Below are 20,907 nucleotides of genomic sequence, written 5' to 3' on the forward strand. Positions count from 1 at the left end.
CAGTAACCTCCTTAAACAAGGAAGGAAAATAAGGTACGGTAGTTGCTAAATTGGGTCTGAAGACAGATTCAGCCAGAATGACTGGATTCACACCTCTGTTTATTTATTAGGCTTATACTCCATCTTTCCTCCAAGAGCTGAAGGCTCCATCTAGGGCAGGCGTGTCAAACTCCATTTCATTGAGGGTCGCATCAACATTATGTTTGCCCTCAAAGAGCCAGTTGCTGTCCCCTTCTCTCCCTCAGGCTTGCCCCACAGAAGCCTATCCTATCCTATCCTATCCTATCCTATCCTATCCTATCCTATCCTATCCTATCCTATCCTATCCTATCCCCTTCTCTCCCCAGGCTTGCCCCACAGAAGCCTATCCTATCCTATCCTATCCTATCCTATCCTATCCTATCCTATCCTATCCTATCCTATCCTATCCTATCCTATCCTATCCCCTTCTCTCCCCAGGCTTGCCCCACAGAAGCCTATCCTATCCTATCCTATCCTATCCTATCCTATCCTATCCTATCTTATCCTATCCTCTTCTCTCCCCCAGGCTTGCCCCACAGAAGCCTCTGCTATTCTATACCCTTCTCTCTCCCCTCACTCTTCCTTCCCGCCAAAACCCCTCCTCTTATATCCTCTCCTCTCCTCCCTCATGCCTTCACTCACTGCCCAGCTGGCCTTTTCATGCAGCACTCATCAGCTGGAGCTGCATGCGCTGATTCTGGGGTCCCCACCAAGCCCTGGCAGCCCCGCAGCTCTGGCTGACTCTTCCCCCAAAGACTGTGTGTGGCTGCCATCCACCACCACCCAGGCCGCCTCAGCAGAGCCCCAGCAACACCGCAGCTCCAGCTGACTGTCCCCCAGGCCTCTCTGAGACTGCCACCGCTTCAGCTCCCCCACCCCCACTACATACTCAATCACCTCCTCCTACTAGTCTGCTCGTGGGCCAGAACTAAACACATTACAGGCCCGCTGGATCTGGCCCGCAAGCCTTGAGTTTGACATGTCTGACTTAGAGGAAATCTTCATTTCATCCCCACAATACAACGCTGAGAAGTCAGTTGGCTGAAAGAACGGGACTGGCCCAAAGTCACCCAGTCAATCTGGATCTCCTCATTCTCAATCCATCATCTTCACCACTTTAGGTCCTGGTGGAGAGAGGGACTGGTCCAAAGTCACCCAGGGAACTTCAACAGCTGAGGATGGGATTCAAAGTTGGGACTCACCAATGCTCATTCCTTGAGCCAATGCCTTTAATCCAGTATTTGCCAACTTCGGCAATCTCTAGTTGTGAGAATTCTTCTCCGTGTCTACGCTAGCTGTGGAATTCTGGAAGTTGAAGTCCACATGCCTGGAAAATGCCACAGCTGAGAAACCTCGCCTTAATCGCCAGATTATCTGCTCAAGAGTAACAAAATCCAACCATCCTTGGCATCTGTAGTACTTACTCTTAAGATGACAAGTCACGCGGATGTCTCCGTGGATGCTTCCGTTTTTCGCTGTCCTCTTGGGCAGGGCCTTTGTGCATTCCCTAAATGTGACAAGAAATGACTCAATTCACTCATCTAAAGCACGGCTGCTTTATCCCTTGATAGCTGATGGATGGATGCTATTGAAAAACACTCTACATACGAAAAATGTAAATAATGAGGACACATAATTATTCACATGGTTATGGCGGCAAGGATACTATTTGCTCAAAAGTGGAAAGCAATGGAAGTACCGAGTGAGAAAGTACTAATAAAGAAAATTATGTACTGCGCAGAACTAGATAGGATAACTAAAAGATTAAAAAATCAGGAAGAAACAGAATTTTATCGAATATGGAATAAATTTTATAGATGGAGAGGGAAAAAATGGAGGTCACAAAAAGAGATAAGTTAAGATAGAGACCAGAAATATATAGTTTGTATATAGATATATTATATGTAATTAATGTACAATATGGACTGAAATGTCAGTCAAAGACGATTTACCATGTTCAATGTTTTTAATCCTTTTTTTCTTTGTATTCAATAAAAACTTATTAAAAAAGAAAAAGGAAAAACACTCTACATACATAAGGTGCTTTTGTAGAGTGGTCAATGTACACATGCAGAGAGATCCAGCACACTAAAAAGAAGTAAGGTCTGCAGTGTGCACTGATGATGTTACCTAGTTTGGTAACGAAATGTCTGCAAGAAAACCTCCAACCTCAGAGAGCACCAAGGATTCCATAATGTCTTTTTTGTTTTAAATTAGAGGAAGAAAAAGAGGGGGAAATCTCTTCGTGCACCTAGGAGTTGTTTACTTCTTTTTCTTACACTTAATTTTTTTTTTTTTAAAAAAAGACCTCGTATCTTCTCAATAGGCTAGATCTTGCCCAATTGTCTCATAGCAAAAGCCACGTAGAGCACCAAAAATGCTCCAGGACTGTCTGAGTAACAACTTGGCACAGTTCTTACATCAGTCAAAATCTGCCTGTCTTTCAAAGGCTAAGGTTGCAAATTTCCTCCAAAATATATTTTTTTAAAAATGCATATGTTTCAGAGAACAATTGCCCTCCCTTCAAACTGAGCAGTCCTGCAACCCAGAGGACTGGATAGTTTTACCAACTTGAGGACTGAATTTGCTTAACACAGGGGAAAAAAATGAAAGCAAATTCTCCACCTAAACCCAACAGAAATTGAAAAAAAATTATTTTCCTCAAATTACATTATTGCCTGCCAACTTCCTTGTACTCCAGTGATTGGTGCCTCCGTTTCTCTCAGGAAGGGAAAGAAAGAAAAGGAAAATCCACTTACTGATTCAAATTTTATACATTCTACCGGATTTGTTTATACAGCTATATTTCTTATACGGCTAGTCCTCGACTTACAACCACAACTGAGCCCAAAATTTGTATGGCTAAGTGAGACAGTTCTTAAGTGACTTTTGCCCCATTTTACAAAATTTCTTGCTACAGTTGTTGAGTGAATCACTGCAGTTGTTAAGTTAGTAACACGGTTGTTAAGTGAATCTGCCTTTCCCGTTGGCGTTACTTGGCAGAAGGTCCCAAAAGCGGATCACATGACTCCGGGACACTGCAACCATCATAAATATGAATCAGTGGCCAAGTGTCTGAATCTTGATCACGTGACCATAGGGATGCTGCAGCGGTTGTAAGTGTGAAAAACGGTAATAAATCACTTTTTCACTGCCATCGTAACTTTGAACAGTCACTAAGTGAACTGTTGTAAGTTGAGGACTACCTGTACAGTAAGCCAGTCTTAAATGTAACAGCAATAACGAAGAGATATTTGAGAGGCCTGTAGAAATATTTTCAGTGGAGAAAAAAAAAACCCTTCTTATTACAACAGCTGGAGTTGTTCTGGGAATTGAAGTCCACCTCGGAGTCCTAGTGGACAGTCACTTAACTATGAGCCAGCCGTGTGCTGCAGCTGTCAAAAAGGCCAACACAGTGCTGGGCTGCATTAACAGAGGGATAGAATCAAGATCACGTGAAGTGTTAATACCACTGTACAATGCCTTGGTAAGGCCACACTTGGAGTACTGCATCCAGTTTTGGATACCCGATGTAAAAAAGTTGTTGAGACTCTAGAAAGAGTGCAGAGAAGAGCAACAAAGATGATTAGGGGACTGGAGGCGAAAGCATATAAGGAACGGTTGCTGGAATTGGGTATGTCTAGTTCAGTGGTTCTCAGCCTGTGGGTCGGGACCCCATTTGGGGTCGAATGACCATTTCAAGCGGGTCGCCAAACAACGCAGTCCACCATTTTTTTCCCCTTTTCCTTAGCTGTGCTACTCCCTTTTATTCTATTGGCTTTTGAAAGCCAATAGAATAGACTCTCTTGAATAGAGTCTAATTCTATTGGCTTTCAAAAGCCAATAGGAATTGTCCAGGCTGTCTCTGCCCTGCTGAGTCCGCCAAAAGTCCCATTCTGCAAACGGTGCTGCACCAGTTGAGTAGTCCTCGACTTACGACCGGTTGAGTAGTCCTCGACTTACAACCGGTTGGGGGGTCGCGGCATTAAAAAGGTTGAGAACCACTGGTCTAGTTAATGAAGAGAAGGACGAGGGGGGACATGATAGCAGTATTCCAATATCTCAGGGGCTGCCACAAAGAAGAGGGAGTCAAGCTATTTTCTAAAGCGCCTGAAGGCAGGACAAGAAACAACGGATGGAAACTAATCAAGGAGAGAAGCAACCTAGAACTAAAGAGAAACTTCCTGACAGTTAGAACAATTAACCAGTGGAACAACCTGCCTCCAGAAGTTGTGAATATTCCACCACTGGAAGTTTTTAAGAAGAGACTGGACAGCCATTTGTCTGAAATGGTATAGGGTTTCCTGCCTGAGCAGGGAGTTGGACTAGATGACCTCCAAGGTCCCTTCCAACTTTTTATTATTATTATTATTATTATTATCGATCATCGCACAGTCAGCCAGATGTTCAGACTGGATTTGGCATTTTGTCTACCTATCGAGTCCTTACCCAGGACCTGGGATAGGCAGATGTGGATGTTTGATGGTATTACAGATATCGTCGCAGGATGGAAGCAGTTCCTAATAAGGCTGCCTTTTGCAATTGACTAATAGCGAATTTGTCAATGCCAATGGTATTCAAGTGGTGCTCCAGTTGTTTTGGGATTGCACCCAAGGAGCCTATGACTATTGGTACTACCCTTGCTTGCTTTTGCCACAGTCTTTCTATTTCTATTTGTAGGTCTTTGTATTTTGTTATCTTCTCCAGTTCTTTCTCTTCTATTCTGCTGTCTCCAGGCACTGCCACGTCCACTATCCAGACTTTTTTGTCTTTCTTATCGACAATTGTTAAGTCTGGGGTGTTATGTTGCAGGTGCTTGTCTGTTTGAATTCTGAAGTCCCAGAGCAGTTTAATTTTATCATTTTCTATGACTTTCTCTATTTTATGATCCCACCAGTTTTTGCTTACAGGCAAATGATATTTTTTGCAGATCTTCCAATGCACCATTGTTGCTACTTTGTCATGCCGCTGCTTGTAATCAGTTTGTGCAATCTTCTTGCAACAGCTTACCAAGTGGTCCACTGTTTCTTCAGCTTCTTTGCATAGGCGGCACTTACTGTCTGTTGCTGTCTTCTCAATTTTGACTTTGTATGCATTTGTCCTTAAGGCTTGGTCTTGTGCAGCCAGAATTAGTCCCTCGGTCTCTTTCTTCAATTTTCCTGCTCTTAGCCATTGCCAGGTTTTATTATTATCTGCTTTCCCAGCTATTTTTTTCATGTATTGGCCATGTAGTGCTTTGTCTTCCCATGCCTCTATTCTGTTCTTCATTTGGTCTTTCTTGTAGGCCAGTTTGGTCTCTCCAGTAGTTAGTAAGCCTTCCTGATATACTAATTTCAGTGCATCTTCATCATTGTTCTTCAGATATTCTTCCAAAGCCATTTTTTTCTTCTTCAACCATCTGATGTACTTGTAGCATTCCACGCCCACCTATTTGCCTTGGTAGATAAAGTCTATCAATGTCACTGCGTGGATGAAGGGCATGATTCATTGTCATTATTTTTCTGGTCTGCCTATCCATTGCTTTTAGTTCTGCTTGAGTCCAGTCCACTATTCCAGCTGTGTACCTAATGACTGGGATTGCCCAGGTGTTGATTGCCTTTATGGTATTTCCTCCATTGAGTTTGGATTTTAAGATCTTCTTCACTCTCTTGATGTATTCACCTCTAATCTTTTTCTTGACTTCAGTGTGCTTGATGTTGTCAGCTTGAAGGATACCCAAGTATTTGTAGTACTCTTCCTCATCCAGACTCTTAATGTTATTTTCGTGGGGCATCTTGATTCCTTCAGTTTTCACTATTTTTCCTTGTTTGATAGTAAGTGTGGCACATTTGTCCAAGCCAAACTCCATTACAATATCTTGGCTATATATACGGACAGTGTTGAGCAGCGATTCTATTTCAGATGATGTTTTTCCATACAGCTTCAGATCATCCATGTAAAGGAGGTGGGATAGTCTAGCAGATGTTTTTGATGTTTGATAGCCATGTCCTGAGTTATTCAGTATTGTTGACAGAGGAAACAGTGCAATAACAAATAGTAATGGTGATAATGAATCTCCTTGAAATATTCCTCTCTTGATATTAACCTCTCCCAGCCTCTCACCATTGATCTGCAACTGTGTCTTCCATTGTGCCATCGATCTTTGCACAAATTTTCTGATGTTTCTACTGACTCCTGTTATTTCTAGGCACTTTATTATCCAATCATGTGGCAGAGAGTCAAATGCCTTTTTGTAGTCAATCCATGCCACATTCAGGTTGGTCTTCCTTCTCTTGCAGTTTTCCAAGATCATTTTGTCTATTAGGAGTTGATCTTTTGTTCCTCTGCTATTGGGGCGGTTTCCTTTCTGCTCAGGTGGAAAGAGATTGTTTTCAACTAGATGCTGTTGCACTGCATCAGCTACTACACCAGTTAGTAATTTGAAAGTTGTTGGTAAGCAGGTAATTGGCCTGTAGTTACCTGGTGTTGCCCCTTTTGCTGGATTTTTCATTATTAGGTAGGTTTTCCCAGTTGTTAGCCACTTTTCAATTTCTCCTCCTTGTAGTATATTGTTGAACTGTTGGCAATGAGTGGGTGTATAACAGTTAGATGTTTCAACCAAAACCCATGCAGTTCATCTTCACCTGGTGCTGACCAATTTTTGATTTTCTTTGCTCTTTTTTCTACCATTTTTGTTGTTATTACTAGTTCTTTCATTTCAACTTCTGTTTTATTTGCATCCACCTCTTTTAACCAAGCCGCATCCTTATTGTATTTCTTTGGGTTATCCCATATCTGCTTCCAGAACTGTACTGTTTCTTCCTTGTCAGGTACTGACTGATTCCTTGCAGTTTCTCCATTGATGGATTGGTAGAAACGTTTCTGATTGGATTGAAATTGGAGGTTCTGCCTATAGTTTGCAATTCGAGCTTCATATCTACTGATTTTCCTGGCTATAGCTGTTATTTGTTGCTTTATTATTTCCAGTGCTTCCTTGATCTTCCTTGTTTCTAAGTGGTATTTCTTGATTAGGTATTCTTTGGTCTTCTTGTTCTTCAGCTTCTTTTCTTTCATCTGTTCTAGCTTGCTTGCATGTGATCTTAACTTGCTGATCTTATTTTCTAGTCTAACCTTCCATTTTTCTGGTGCACTGTTTGTTTGTTTTTCTTCTTTGTTGATTTTGCATCCCAGGTATTCTGTTATAACTGCAGCTGTGCTGTACATTAGTTGGTTTGTTTCTTGCAGTGAATTGGTGCTTATACTTGATATTGCAGTATTTGCATCTTTTAATGCTTGTGCTAGCTGTTTCTTTGGAACAAGCTTCAATGCAGGTAGCCTTATTCTGTTGTTTTTGTGCTGTTCTAGATGCTCAGTTATTCTTTGTTTCAATTCTTTTATTTCTTTAGTTAGAGGGTTTTGTTCTTCCTGAGGTAGAGGTGCCTGATTTCCAAATGAGAACAGTTGTATATCTCTGCTAGATTCCTTCACTGCCAACTCCCCCTGGTTTGCCTCTACATTCTGAATTACTTCTGGTAAGGCTTTGATTTCTTTGCCCTGGGTAAACCTTTGCAGTTCGTCCAATTCTGTTTCTGTGAATATTTATTTCGTGTTATAAATCGGCGTTGATCTGCTAGTCTCTGTTCTGTTATTTCTGATTCTGGATGTTGTTCTTTCCAGAACTGGTGCATTCGTTTTAGATATCCTCTTCTTGTTGGACTTGATCTGTAGTAACAGATCATTATTTCTTTGTTTTCCATCACTGTGTATCTGCGACGGGTAAACACCTTTTCTTCCAGTAGTTCTGCAGCTGCTGGCCCTGGTTGCTCAGCCAACAGTCCTGAGTCCTGTAACCCATTTTTCACCAGATATCCAGGAACTCCAATATCTAGTGCGGACCTTGTTAACCCGGGCGACGTCCGAGCCGGTATGGCATTCTGAAATTTACGTCTCACCATATTTTTTATGGGAGAGACACTCTTTGTCTGACTCCTCTGATGAGACCTGTCCAGTATGGTTGAACCTCTGGCATAGCTCTCATCTTCCTCAGAGTACACAAGCCCCACAACCACGTCAAGGTAAATAATAATAATAATAATAATAATAATAATAATAATAATTATTATTATTATTATTATTATTATTATTATTATTATTATTATTATTATTATGTGGCCAAGGATGAAAAATACTGTTCTGTTCAACTTGGACTCACAAACAGGAAATTCCAAATATTTCTAGAATTTTCTACCTTCTGTTCCACTATCTTCTCAGCACCAGGAGAAACACTGGAAACCTTTTCCTGGTTTCTAAGATTTATGCCTGCCTGGGACAAAATGCATTTGCATTCCTTTTTCATATGGGTACATTACTTTGTGTACTTCAACCATGCGTTCTTTCACTAATCAGCCACTCAAAACAAATATATATTTTCTTTTCTTGCCTTCTCTTCCTCCAAAGCAGATCTTTGTGTTCTGATCGGTGCTAGAGATTTCAGCAGTTACTTTTCAAAATCTATGCAAAAGTTATTGCCAGTGTGTGCCGGTGCAGACCGAAATTAGTTTTGCACCCAGCAAAGAATAAATGATTGAACTACAGACAGTCCTCAACTTATAACCACAATTGAGTCCAAAATTTCAGTTGTTAAGCAAGAGAGCTGCTAAGTATGGTTTGCCCCCATTTTACGACCTTTCTTGCCACAGCTTTTAAGTGAATCACTGCAGTTGTTAAATAAATAACATGGTTGTTAAGTGAATCTGGCTTCCCCATTGATTTTGCTTGTCAGAAGGTCACAAAAAAGGATCACGTGACCCCCTGGGACACTGCAACCGTCATAAATACGAGTCAGTTGCCATGTGTCCAAATTTTGACTATGTGACCACAGAGGTGGTTGTTAAGTGTGAAAAAACGGTCATAAGTGACTTTTGTCAGGACCATTGTAACTTCAAATGGTTGCAAGTCGGGGACTACCTGTTTACCAAATCTCCCTTTAAGCTTCCATCTTAAAACTGCTAAGGATTGTAGAGTAAAACTTTCACACCCTTATTCACGTGCTTTGCTTAGTTCTTATTTATTTGATCTGTATCTTGCCTTTCCTCCAGAGCGAAAAAAAAAAAAGGGTTTTGCATGCATGCTCACACATATTCATTCTTCATAGGTAGGTCTTCTACATCAGGGCTTTTCAACCTTTTCACCCACTGTACCACTTTTAGGATATGGCAATATCCGAGTACCACCAGTCGCCTAGCAAGATGTCAAAAACTTGATGACCAAAAAAAAGAAAAAGAAAAAAGTGATGAAGTGCAGGTAGTCCTCGATTTACAACAATTTGCTTAGTGACTGTTCGAAGTTACAACAGCACTGAAGAAAATGCTGAGCAAGACACCTGCCTGCCCACCTGGTGGCGCTCTTCCTCCTGTCTGAGGTTTTCATTGTTGTGAGCATTTCTGTTGAGGATTGGCAGCGGAAGTGGGGTGGGGGGGTGTTTGGTTTTTATTCCCCCCGTCTGCTGGGTGGTTGCAGCAGGTTTTGGTCACTTCATATGACCCTGGGACACTGTGACCGTCATAAATGAATCAGTTGCCAATCATCTGGATGTAAATCACAAGACCCTGGAGAGGCTGCAACATTCCAGCTGATCGGCGCTTCTTCTGGGCTCAGCAGAAGCGCCAGGATCAGCACCGAGCTCCAGCTGGAGCCTGGCGCTGATCCTGGCGCTTCTGCTGAGCCCTGACAGTCCTGAAGAAGTGCCAATCAGCTGGAAACTGGCACTGATCCTAGTGCTTCTGCTGAGCCCTGATAGCTCTGCAGCTCCAGCCATCTCTCTCTCAGGTACTGCCACCGGTTCACTCATTCCCCTCCCCCACTACTACTTTTCTAGGATGGTCGCATATCACCTGCCATGTACCACAGGTGGCACCTGTACCACTGGTTGAAAAGCCCTGTTCTACATGCCTTCAATCATTTTGTAACATAATTGTAAATATTGTGAGGGAGGAAAGCTATGGCAAGTCTAGACAGCATACTGCCAACAAAAGTACGTATAGTCAAGGCCGTGGTTTTCCCAGTTGCAATGTATGGCTGTGAAAGCTGGACCATAAGAAAGGCTGAGCGCCAAAGAATTGAGGCCTTTGAACTATGTGCTGGAGAAGACTCCTGTGAGTCCCCTGGACTGCAAGGCGATCAAACCGGTCAGTCCTAGAGGAAATCAACCCTGACTGTTCCTTAGAAGGCCAGATCCTGAAGTTGAAACTCAAGTACTTTGACCACCTAATGAGAAGGAAGGACTCACTGGAGAAGAGCCTGATGCTGGGAAAGATTGAGGGCAACAGAAGAAGGGGATGACAGAGAATGAGATGGGCTGGATGGAGTCACTGAAGCAGTAGGTGTGCGCTTAAATGGACTCCAGAAGATGGTAGAGGACAGGAAGGCCTGGAGGAATGTTGTCCATGGGGTCGCGATGGGTTGGACACAACTTGTAACAACAACAATATTGTGACAGTAATCTCTCTGATATCCACGGTGTCCTTCTCTCAATGCAGGGTATACTAGTAATTTTCTTCTACCCTTTGAATAAACCTGCAAGATGGTTTCGGCTGAGAGAGAAAGAGAGAGAGGCTGATCTCCCAAATATTATCTTGCAATTTGGGGATGTTTTATAATGAAGAGCCAGGGCCCTCCAGTCATGTTCCTGATGGAGCTCAGCTGTGTGAGGAGAATGAGTCAGACTCGGAGGACTCACACCTGATGGACTTGCTAATTGATGCTCGCACATGTCGTCAATGAGCGAGAGTAAATCAGCAGCAGTCAATACAGCAACTCCAGAGTAAAAGGAGAAGGCAATGAGAAGCAACGCCTTGGGACTGCTGTATAAAAAGAGGAGGTGTGGGCGGTGCTGGTTGCTGAAGGCAACCGTTTGCAAAATACTTCTTGGAATCCTGGTCTGTTCGTCTTGCTTGTGACTACTCTTCTGTTTGCATCATGTTTCCTGTGGATTATTTCCTTCATTTAGACTTGAGTTTTGCTGTTTGTGTTTTGGACTATTTGGCAGGTTTGTCACCCATATTAAAAGGGCTTTGTTTTGTTTTAAAGTCTCCAGCCTATTTTATCAACAGGGGTTTGGTCCTTGTCCCTTTAACAAGGACGGCAATAGGCTGGGATAGAACACCAACAGAGCTTTCCAGACAACCTTATAGATGACTGTCTTCCTTTTGATAGGTGGAAATCTAATCTAATCTTGTTTTAGGATCACATAGACATGATGGCTCCTCCGTACAATATAATAAGCTCTTCATGGTGGAAACATAGCATGATAGGCAATGTGTTCCAGCCTTGCCTTCCCCTTTGATGTGCTCTCAGTAAAAGAAACTTCCAGTATAGAAGCCCCCACTGGAGCATCTAGAGTGGTACAATCCCCTAGTGAGGATCTAGACCAGGGTTAAGGGCAGAAGGAATAACCTTGAGGAACAGAAGAGTCACAACCAAGACAACAGTCAGATAAAAGAAACCTGAGTCTGGGCCAGAACTGTAACCCGAGAAAACATCTCAGCCAAGACGCTCCCTAGTTCTCATCAATATAAAGGGGGGGGGAGCATACCTAGATTTGCAAGATTCTGTTTCTGTAGCCTTATACTAATAATAGTACAGTATTAGCATTCATAACTTTGGTTTACTAGTCTGGTCTACTGTGATGGAGATCTGGTGGCCCATCAGAGGTCTCCCGTCATACCCAGTAATCAATCAGAGATAATGGGAGCTGGTGCCTAATGAGAGGACTGGACAGCCATAGGACTCAACTGGGCCTTAGAGGAGGGCAAGCAAACAGGTGGAAAGAGAATCAGGATTATTAGGATGTCTCAAAGTTGGAAGGGCACTAAGCCCTAAAGCAGTGTTTATCAACCTTGGCAGCTTGAAGGTTTGTGGACTTCAACTCCCAGAGTTCCCCAGCTGGCTGGGGAATTCTGGGAGTTGAAGTCCACACATCTTCAGGCCACCGAGGTTGAGAAACAATGCCCCAGGAACTTGAAAAACAGGACAGCCACAGTTAACGCCAGGGGGTAAATAGCGGCACACAGCTCTATCCCAAACTGGCCAAAAGGCTGAGAAATTAAAGCAAGAGGAAACCAGGATACCTGGCTTGTGTTCCAGAAGGAAGTCATGTGGCTTCCACAACTCAAAGCAGAATCTCTCAGGGATAGCAAGGAACCCACAAATTAAACAGAGGGATAGAATCAAAATCCCGTGAAGTGTTAATACCACTTTACAATGCCTTGGTAAGGGCACACTTGGAATACTGCATCCAGTTTTGGTCACCACGATGTAAAAAAGATGCCGAGACTCTAGGTTCTCAACCTGTGAGTCGGGATCCCATTTGGGGTCGAACAACCATTTCACGAGGGTCGCCAAACAACGCAGTCCGCCATTTTTTCCCCTTTTCCTTAGCTGTGCTACTCCCTTTTATTCTATTGGCTTTTGAAGGCCAATAGAATAGACTCTCTTGAATAGAGTCTAATTCTATTGGCTTTCAAAAGCCAATAGGAATTGTCCAGGCTGTCTCTGCCCTGCTGAGCCTGCCAAAAGTCCCATTCTGCAAACAGTGCTGCACCAGTTGAGTAGTCCTCGACTTACAACCATTTGAGTAGTCCTCGACTTACGACTGGTTGGGGGTCGCGGCATTAAAAAGGTTGAGAACCACTGCTCTAGAAAGAGTACAGAGAAGAGCAACAAAGATGATCAGGGGACTGGAGGCTAAAACATATAAGGAATAGTTGCTGCAATTGGGTATGTCTAGTTTAATGAAGAGAAGGATGAGGGGGGGGACATGATAGCAGTGTTCCAATATCTCAGGGGCTGCCACAAAGAAGAGGGAGTCAAGCTATTTTCTAAAGCGCCTGAAGGCAGGACAAGAAGCAACGGATGGAAACTAATCAAGGAGAGAAGCAACCTAGAACTAACGAGAAACTTCCTGACAGTTAGAACAATTAACCAGTGGAACAACCTGCCTCCAGAAGCGGTGAATGCGCCAACACTGGAGGTCTTTAAGAAGAGATTGGACAGCCATTTGTCTGAAATGATATAGGGCAGCGTTTCTCAACCTTGACAATTTTAAGGCATGTGGACTTCAACTCCCAGAATTCCACAGCCAGCATTGCTGGCTGTGGAATTCTGGGAGTTGAAGTCCACATGCCTTAAAATTGTCAAGGTTGAGAAACACTGGTATAGGGTTTCCTGCCTCAGAAGGGGCTTGGACTAGATGACCTCCCAGGTTCCTTCCAACTATTATTATTATTATTGTTGTTGTTGTTGTTGTTGTTGTTGTTGTTGTTGTTGTTATTGTTATTATTATTACTCCAGAAACCCCAGAATCCGTTCATTCACCTCTTCTCCAGGTCTGGCAGAGGTCCCTTCCACACAGCTCCCTTTTTAGTTCCCCCAGGTAACCTCAAAAAGCCAGCATACAACCACTTTATCTGGCCCCTTTCTCATTCTGGGCAATGCCTATACGTACAAGACAGCTGGGCTCTGCCCGTGTCTTTGGCCTCATTTCACCCCAAGCAGCTGAAACCAGCAGGGAGGGGTAAGGCTACAGGACTAGAAAGGCGCCGGGCAAACAAGTTTTCAAAATCCCAGAGCGCCAGTAAAGTTTTTGGAATCTGGAAAAGATTATGGCGGCAACTGTCTCGTCAGCTGATGCCCCGGGAATGTGCAAGCTTGTTAGGGACTGCAGTCAAGCAGCAGGAAGCCATTAAAATGTGGACCAGGTAGCAAAACGGGGGAAAAAAACTCAAAAGTATTACTCAAGGATCTGCCAGCTCATTTTCAGTGGTGACTTTTAAGCACAGCAAGTGCTGTTACAGGAAATCTCTGACCCGAAGTGTGCTCGCTTACACATAAACTTCAGGGTCTTGTGTCTGTAAGCTGTTCACCCCTCTGGATGTCAGAATCCAATTCCATTTAAATTCTAGCTACCTACTCTGAAAAAAGATCCCTTTCTTACTCTTTGTGGATTCTGTCATACTACGAAAGGGGAGGAGGGAGCAAGGGGGTTTATTACTCTCACTTCCTTCACTTAAACTACAAAGGACTGAAGGTGATTCTTATCAAGAGGACTGACCATAACAATATGGCCACAGCCTTTCATCTACTCTCTCTCTGAAGGGGGGGGGGAAATGTAACGCCTGGGATGTTGCTGGAAGGACGGTGGGGTGGGGGCTGCTTGGGAACACTTAAAACATTGAATGGTAGGGGTTGGCCCCTCAGATCCTGTCTAGAATGCCTGCAACCATCTTCTCTTAATAAAGATGCCTGTTGGAAGAGATATTCCAAGAGTTCTATCTTCTTAAGATGTAAAGTGGGGTGGGTCCTTACACCGGATCTCTTTTTTCACTCTGTTCTTTTCCATTCATACTGGCTGGATTCACCCCTCCAGGGTGACGTAACAAGAATGCGATTTGTGTAGTTTTGGGTTAAGCATTATGTGTAAATCCAGCCAATGATGGCTTTTTCAATAAACCAGGGCAAAACAAGCCACGATGTGGCATGATATCTGAATTTACTCTTTAGTTTTTCCGAGAAAAGTTTATTTAGCTTCCCTAAATAACACGTCATTCCTCCTCTTGGCATTTGCCCCAAATTTCTATCTCACATTTAACATTTATTTTGGGGAGTCAGGGTTCTGTAAGATCCATTCCAGCATTTCTGTGTTCCAGGTTCCTGGCTCCAATAAGGGCCAATAAGAGGTTTCTGATTATCAAAAAAACAGAAGTGCTTTTTCTGGTCTCACTAAGTCTTCGAACTGGGCTACATTTCCTTGAAACAATCTCAACAGGAAGAGTGCCTAATTCCAAAGAATTTGGGAATTAAGATTGCTGTAATAGAAAGGTTAATAGGCTACTGCTTCCAGAATAGTCCAAGAAGCCATCTGTTCCTATGATAGCAAATATTTAACTAGAAATTACTTTGAAACCTGCAGAAAGTTGTAACCTATTAGACTATTATCTCTTTTGTTAATTTTTCTCATTTTACAATTGATAGACACAAGGACAAGATTCTAGTTAAGAGACTAGACCCTGGTGGCGAACCTATGACACGTGTGCCACAGGTGGCACACCGAGCCCTCTCTGTGGGCGCGCGTGCCATCGTCCCAGTCCTATGCCTTCAGCTGAGTTTTATAAAACCTTTTCACTTTAGGCCTCCGCCGGCTTTCCCAGCAGGGGGAAATTTTTCCTGCAGCCAGCAGGAAGGCTGGCTGGGGAATTCTGGGAATTGGTCCACACATCTTAAAGTTGCCAGGGTTGAGAAACACTGCCATAAAGCGTTAACATATCATTTCCAGAAGCATATTATAAAATGCAAGGCCTAAGCCTTGCCATCTCCTTGAACTGAAGGCCTCCTCTGATCCTCATTACCAGTGTGGGCAACATGTTTTTCAGAATAATTTAGCTGCCATAATTCATCATCCGAAATACCTGCTAACCAAGCTTCAGGGCTAGTTTTTAGTCTGAAACTTACTGCAGTGTCATCGTTTCTTCATTCAGCTAATCTGCATACCAAGCCAACTAACTTGAAAACACGGCTCACATATTCCAATGTTTATTATCTTGACTTTCGGAAGAGATTTAAAGCAGCAAACACCACATTTTGGTATGAAAACACAATTTCACATTGCCAGCACCAGCCCACAGATCTCAAATGTGATAGCTCTTCCAGGAATTGATATATCAAATCTAGTTTTGCTTTTTAGTCTGTCGGGCAATTCTGTATGTAATATAATGTACAATACTGTATCACACATACAATTTACACTGAATTGTATTAGACTGCACTTGGGGGGGGGGGGAAACCTCATTGAGGTAATTTTTCCCCCAGTCCTTACTTTCTTTAATATTATAGGTTTGCATTTTTTGGGAACAGCTGCCACATACCAAGAATTTAGGGACAATCTCCCCTTTCTTGCCAGGTCTAGCTGTTTACATTTTCAGGTTAAAGCTATTAAAGGGAAAACAAGATAGAATGTCTTGGGAGGGCAGCCGGAAAAGATCTAATGCCCAAAGGAGAGCCGGTGACATTTGCCAATCACCAGCCTTGTCATTCTGGTCCTGGCTTAACCAAAGAGAATTGAACCAATTGAAACATTTTCAATTCCAGAGTTGTGATAATAAACCTCTGGATTCCTAGATGCCGGTGAACTGCTTCTGAACCACTGGGGTGTGGGTGAGATCCACATTTCTAGCCTTCTCTCCCACACCCCAGTCACTGCCCTAAGGAGTCTACCATTTGAATGGAATTAACTGGAATGGTATTAATTGGCATTAATTAATTGGAGCCAAGGAAGCAGAAATAAAATGAAGACAAGAAGAAATCGCCTTCCATTCTCTGCTCCAGATGTTTCACTTTGGGCCCTACAGTGGTTGCTAGCAGTTTTTTTTGCTCTTACCAACCCCATTGTCACATAAATTGTATCCCAACTTCCTTCCTACCCCATATCCTTTTCATAACCCATGATTATTATTAAAGGAAAACCTCTTTTTTTAATATTGCAACGCGTCCACTCAGATCTTTCCCCCGGGGGCATCTAGAGTCCCCTCTCCCACCCCCCTGCCACATCCATCAGGCGGCTTCCTGGGCCTAAAAGCGAATCCCGGTTCCGTCCCAGCGCCTGCATCCCCAGTCGTAATAAAAACCAGGAAGCTGCTTCTTACCTTCCGTGCCGGGACAACAAGAAAGCAGGGTCCAGAGCCTCCCCCCCCTACGCAAGCACAATGGCACGTTCCTTAAATGACATCTTACCGCCAAGCCGAAACGCCGCCGCAGTTTCCACCGGACTAAACCAGCTGCCTTTTTCTTAGCAGAAAAAGGGGGAATTGATGGCAGGCGGGTTTTTTTTGACGGAGATAAAGGCAGCAATGCCGCATGGGAATTGCAGTCCAGCAAACGCGCTTCCACGAAGCTTGACAGGCGCTCTGAGAAATACGAATCCCAGAAAGCCCCGCGCGACCTGGGAGGAGCTTGACGGGAAATGTAGTATTAAAGAGCCTCAGCTAACTCTAGGTAGCGATGGCAATGTGAAGGGAGATCGTGGGAATAACGAAGCAAGCGTTTATTTCAGTAACTCGTAACAGTCCTGAAATGCGCCAACTTTCAAAAGCGGTAAAAATATAGAGACCAGGGTGATATAAGGGTATCTAGTCCCTAGAAAAAGCACGTTACAGATAAAAACATATGATTAATCTCTACATTTATTTTCTTTATATTACAGTACTGATGCAAAGAAGCACTTCAGATATAATTGTCTTTGAGGTTACTGAATATGTACTCCAGAACTGAAAATAGAAATATCACCAACTATTTTTTGTTTTTGTTTTTTTCACCTTTGGTGTTTCTGATCCTGCTTTCATTATCATTCCAAGATATATATATTTTTTCTGCTTGAGCTGTTTTTAGCATAATCGATCAATTTATGCAAATGTTCACTCTTTAAAAAGTATTATAAATCAATTTCTCTGGAAGAAATTAAAGAAATATATCAGTAAAAATATTTTTTTAAAAAAAACAACCCGAAAAGTGGAATTTTAGAAGGTATTGTTTTTCTTTCATGTGAAAGGAACTATTTCAAGTTAACTATTTAACTTGAAAACGGGGTTAGCTTTTACATAAGCGTATACGTCATGATCATACAAGTCTTAACTGAGTCAGTTATACAGAAAGCCAATCTGGACTTTTGACCTTGATGTCTATATTTTTTGGATAAAACATTACAAAAGTTAAATTCAGAGCTGATTGCATTAATAGAAAAACATCGCCCCCTGCTGCTAGCTGAGAGAACAGTTCCTCCATTTTTTCAAATCTTTCCATTTATTATTTCATCTAAAAATCAATGGGAATAGTTGCTGCTTGTTATAAACATAATTATAATGTTTAAAAAAGAACCCATATGTTCCTTCTGCCCAACTTTCTCTTCCTACAACAGGAATAAGTAGCTGGAAAGTGATTCTATTAAAACAAATGAAATATTAGCCCCAGTGGCTGGCAAATATATTTTGTTATACACGTAGAAATGGCTCAGGAACTTTTGGTGCCCAATACAGAAAATCAAAATAGTGTAGTGTTTAAAATAATAGTAATGTAAACCAGGGCTTTTCAACCTTTTCACCCATTGTACCACTTTTAGGATATGGCAACATCTGAGTACCACCAGTCGCCTAGCAAGGTGTCAAAAACTTGTTGACCAAAAGAAAAAAAGTAATAAGGTACAGGTAGTCCTCGCCTTACAACAGTTCGCTTAGGGACTGTTCGAAGTTACAATCACTGAAAAAAGTGCTCCCCCAAGCCACAGCTGAGCAAGACACCTGCCTGCCCACCCGGTGGCGCTCTTCCTCCTGTCCAAGGTTTTCATTGTTGTGAGCATTTCTGTTGAAGATTGGGAGCGGGGGTGAGGGGGGAGTGTTTGGTTTTTATTCCCCCTGTCTGCTGGGTGGTTGCAGCAGGTTTTGGTCACTTCACATGACCCTGGGACACTGTGACCGTCATAAATATGAATCAGTTGCCACGCATCTGAATGTAAATCACAAGACCCTGGAGAGGCTGCAACATTCCAGCTGATCGGCACTTCTTCTGGGCTCAGCAGAAGTGCCAGGATCAGCACTGAGCTCCAGCTGGAGCCTGGCGCTGGTTCTGGTGCTTCCACTGAGTCCTGACAGCCCCGAAGAAGCGCCGATCAGCTGGAAAGCGGCACTGATCCTGGCGCTTCCGCTGAGCCCTGACAGCCCTGCAGCTCCAGCCATCTCTCGCTCAGGCTTGTGCGGTGCTGCCACAGGTTCAGCTCATTCCCCTCCCCCGCTACCTTTCTAGGATGGTCGTGTACCACCTGCCAGATGCCAATGTACCACAGGTGGTACCTGTACCACTGGTTGAAAAGCCTTGATCTAAACTACCTTTGTACAATTTAAGTCTAACATGTTAAGTTTTATTTTAAATGGCTGAATATGTCATAATTCAATTTTTGTAAATTCACCATTGAAAAAGAATGCTCTTGGATTTATTTTTGCTACCAATAAAGGAGAATATTTGTAGCTCCGAGTTGAAATGAGGGATCCTTGGTGCTCTCTGAACTTGGTTGTTTTCTTGCAGACGTTTCATTGCCCATACCAAGTAACGTCATCAGGGTTCAGAGGATTGATGATGTTACCTAATTTGGGTAATGAAACGTCTGCGACAACCAAGCTCAGACCCCTTATTTTTATTAATTTTGGATTTTTGGTTTGCGAGAACATCTCTGTATACCGAAATATTTGTTTTATAACAAGTTTTATTAATTTTTCAGTTTTTACATCCAAGTAATTAGGAAGCAGCGTGGTGACAGGGTAATCAATAGTCCAATAACAAAATCATTCATGTATATCTCAGGTTACATCATTAAAGGTTCCCTCTCTATTTCCCTTAATTATTATTATATCATATTCCAAGTTAATACATTTCTAGATAAAGCTCAATCAATCAATACATTTATCAATAAAGTTTTACTTATACATATCCAAGTCCTGTTTTTAAGTTTTACTTAATTCCAATTATCATATTCCAATTTAGCCATTAATAACCATAATGTTTAAACTTAGGGTAACCCAAATTTCCCTCATTTCATTACAAGATAATTATCATGTCTAGAATACACATATTGTTCCGAAAATTACGTTCTTACTTTATTTCACAAATATGCCGAAATATTTTTGAGTTTGCTTCCTACAAGAGAAATTACAAGTAGTCCTTGACTTACAACCAGTTGTTTTACAACCAGATGTTATGACAGCCTCATCATGACAGCTTTGTGGCCTGTACAACATCCAGCTATCGTAAAATGTGCTCACAGCCTCATAGTCATGTGACCACAAACGGAGCTCTTAAAAACTGGCTTACATCTACATGTACATTTGCAATGTCCCCTGACCATGATTTAGGATATGTGTTTGCTGGTTTCAGGCAAAAAAACCCCCAGCAAATTCAGAAGAATGGGCTTGTGTAACGACCATGTGATTCTCTTAACAACTGGGGTGGTTTACTAAACAACCACAGTAAAAAATGTAGGGGTGATATGGATGCTTCAGCTTACGACTGGAACAACGTACAACCTGATTTCTATCCCAATTGAAGTCATAAGTCAGGAGCTACCTGTAACTGTTTATAGATGGTCTGTTTATAATCTTCATTTCACAATCCACTAAACATAATAATTTGGGCTGTGGACCTAAGGCAGTCTCATATTTATTTTATCAACAAGGTGTAGTCGTATTTGATCTGTGATGAAAATAATTATCTGCAACTATTTTTTTGCAATTATGGTTCACTGTCTGCTGCTCAGGATACATTTTTTCAGTGTGCCAAATAATACGGTCAGCTTAACACGGGGCAAAGGAAATTAATGATGGGAAAAGTAAATCAAGCCTGATTATCAGTGTGAAACGGTGTTGGTTTAAGCAGCCCCTGTTCAATGGGGAGACGCTTTTAATATCATGGTCCAAAATCCTTAAAAGTTTATATTAAGTAGGGCATCAAAATGGCAGGTATAACTGAATGATAAGCCCCTGCCTCTTTTAACAGGCATGTGATATGTGCCATGCATATGACAAAGGATCAGGTATCGATCACCTGGTTGCCCATATTATGTTGCTGCTACCTATCCCTATATTAAACCTTCCCCTACACTTTAATCCACTAATAAAACTCCTCCATTTATCATTTTCTACACATCAAGAATAACCTCTAATTCCGTGGTTCTCAACCTGTGGGTCGGGATCCCATTTGGGGTCGAACGACCATTTCACGGGGGTCACCAAACAATGCAGTCCGCCATTTTTTTTCCCCTTTTCCTTAGCTGTGCTACTCCCTTTTATTCTATTGGCTTTTGAAAGCCAATAG

The 20,907-nt window shown here is 42.4% G+C and overlaps 1 protein-coding gene across 3 annotated transcripts in view; it reads right to left on the reverse strand.

Annotated features, from left to right (window-relative positions):
• BCKDK (branched chain keto acid dehydrogenase kinase) overlaps positions 1-16,938 on the reverse strand; it is a 46,858-nt gene extending 29,920 nt beyond the window's left edge. The window contains exons 1-3 of one of the 3 annotated variants that reach the window (XM_039330378.1): positions 16,786-16,938; positions 1,446-1,528; positions 1,224-1,348 (exon numbers count right to left, since the gene is read on the reverse strand). The gene's annotated coding sequence lies outside the window, so the exon portion shown is untranslated. Of the gene's footprint in view, positions 1-1,223; positions 1,349-1,445; positions 1,529-16,697; positions 16,762-16,785 lie in introns of those variants that run through there. The other 2 variants (XM_039330376.1, XM_039330377.1) reach the window with 2 other exon arrangements.
• Between the last annotated feature and the right edge of the window lie 3,969 nt (positions 16,939-20,907).

The sequence above is a fragment of the Crotalus tigris genome, unplaced genomic scaffold (assembly GCF_016545835.1).
Source record: "Crotalus tigris isolate CLP2741 ecotype Arizona unplaced genomic scaffold, ASM1654583v1 scf7180000024427.8105951120:4207309, whole genome shotgun sequence".
NCBI lineage: Eukaryota > Metazoa > Chordata > Lepidosauria > Squamata > Viperidae > Crotalus > Crotalus tigris.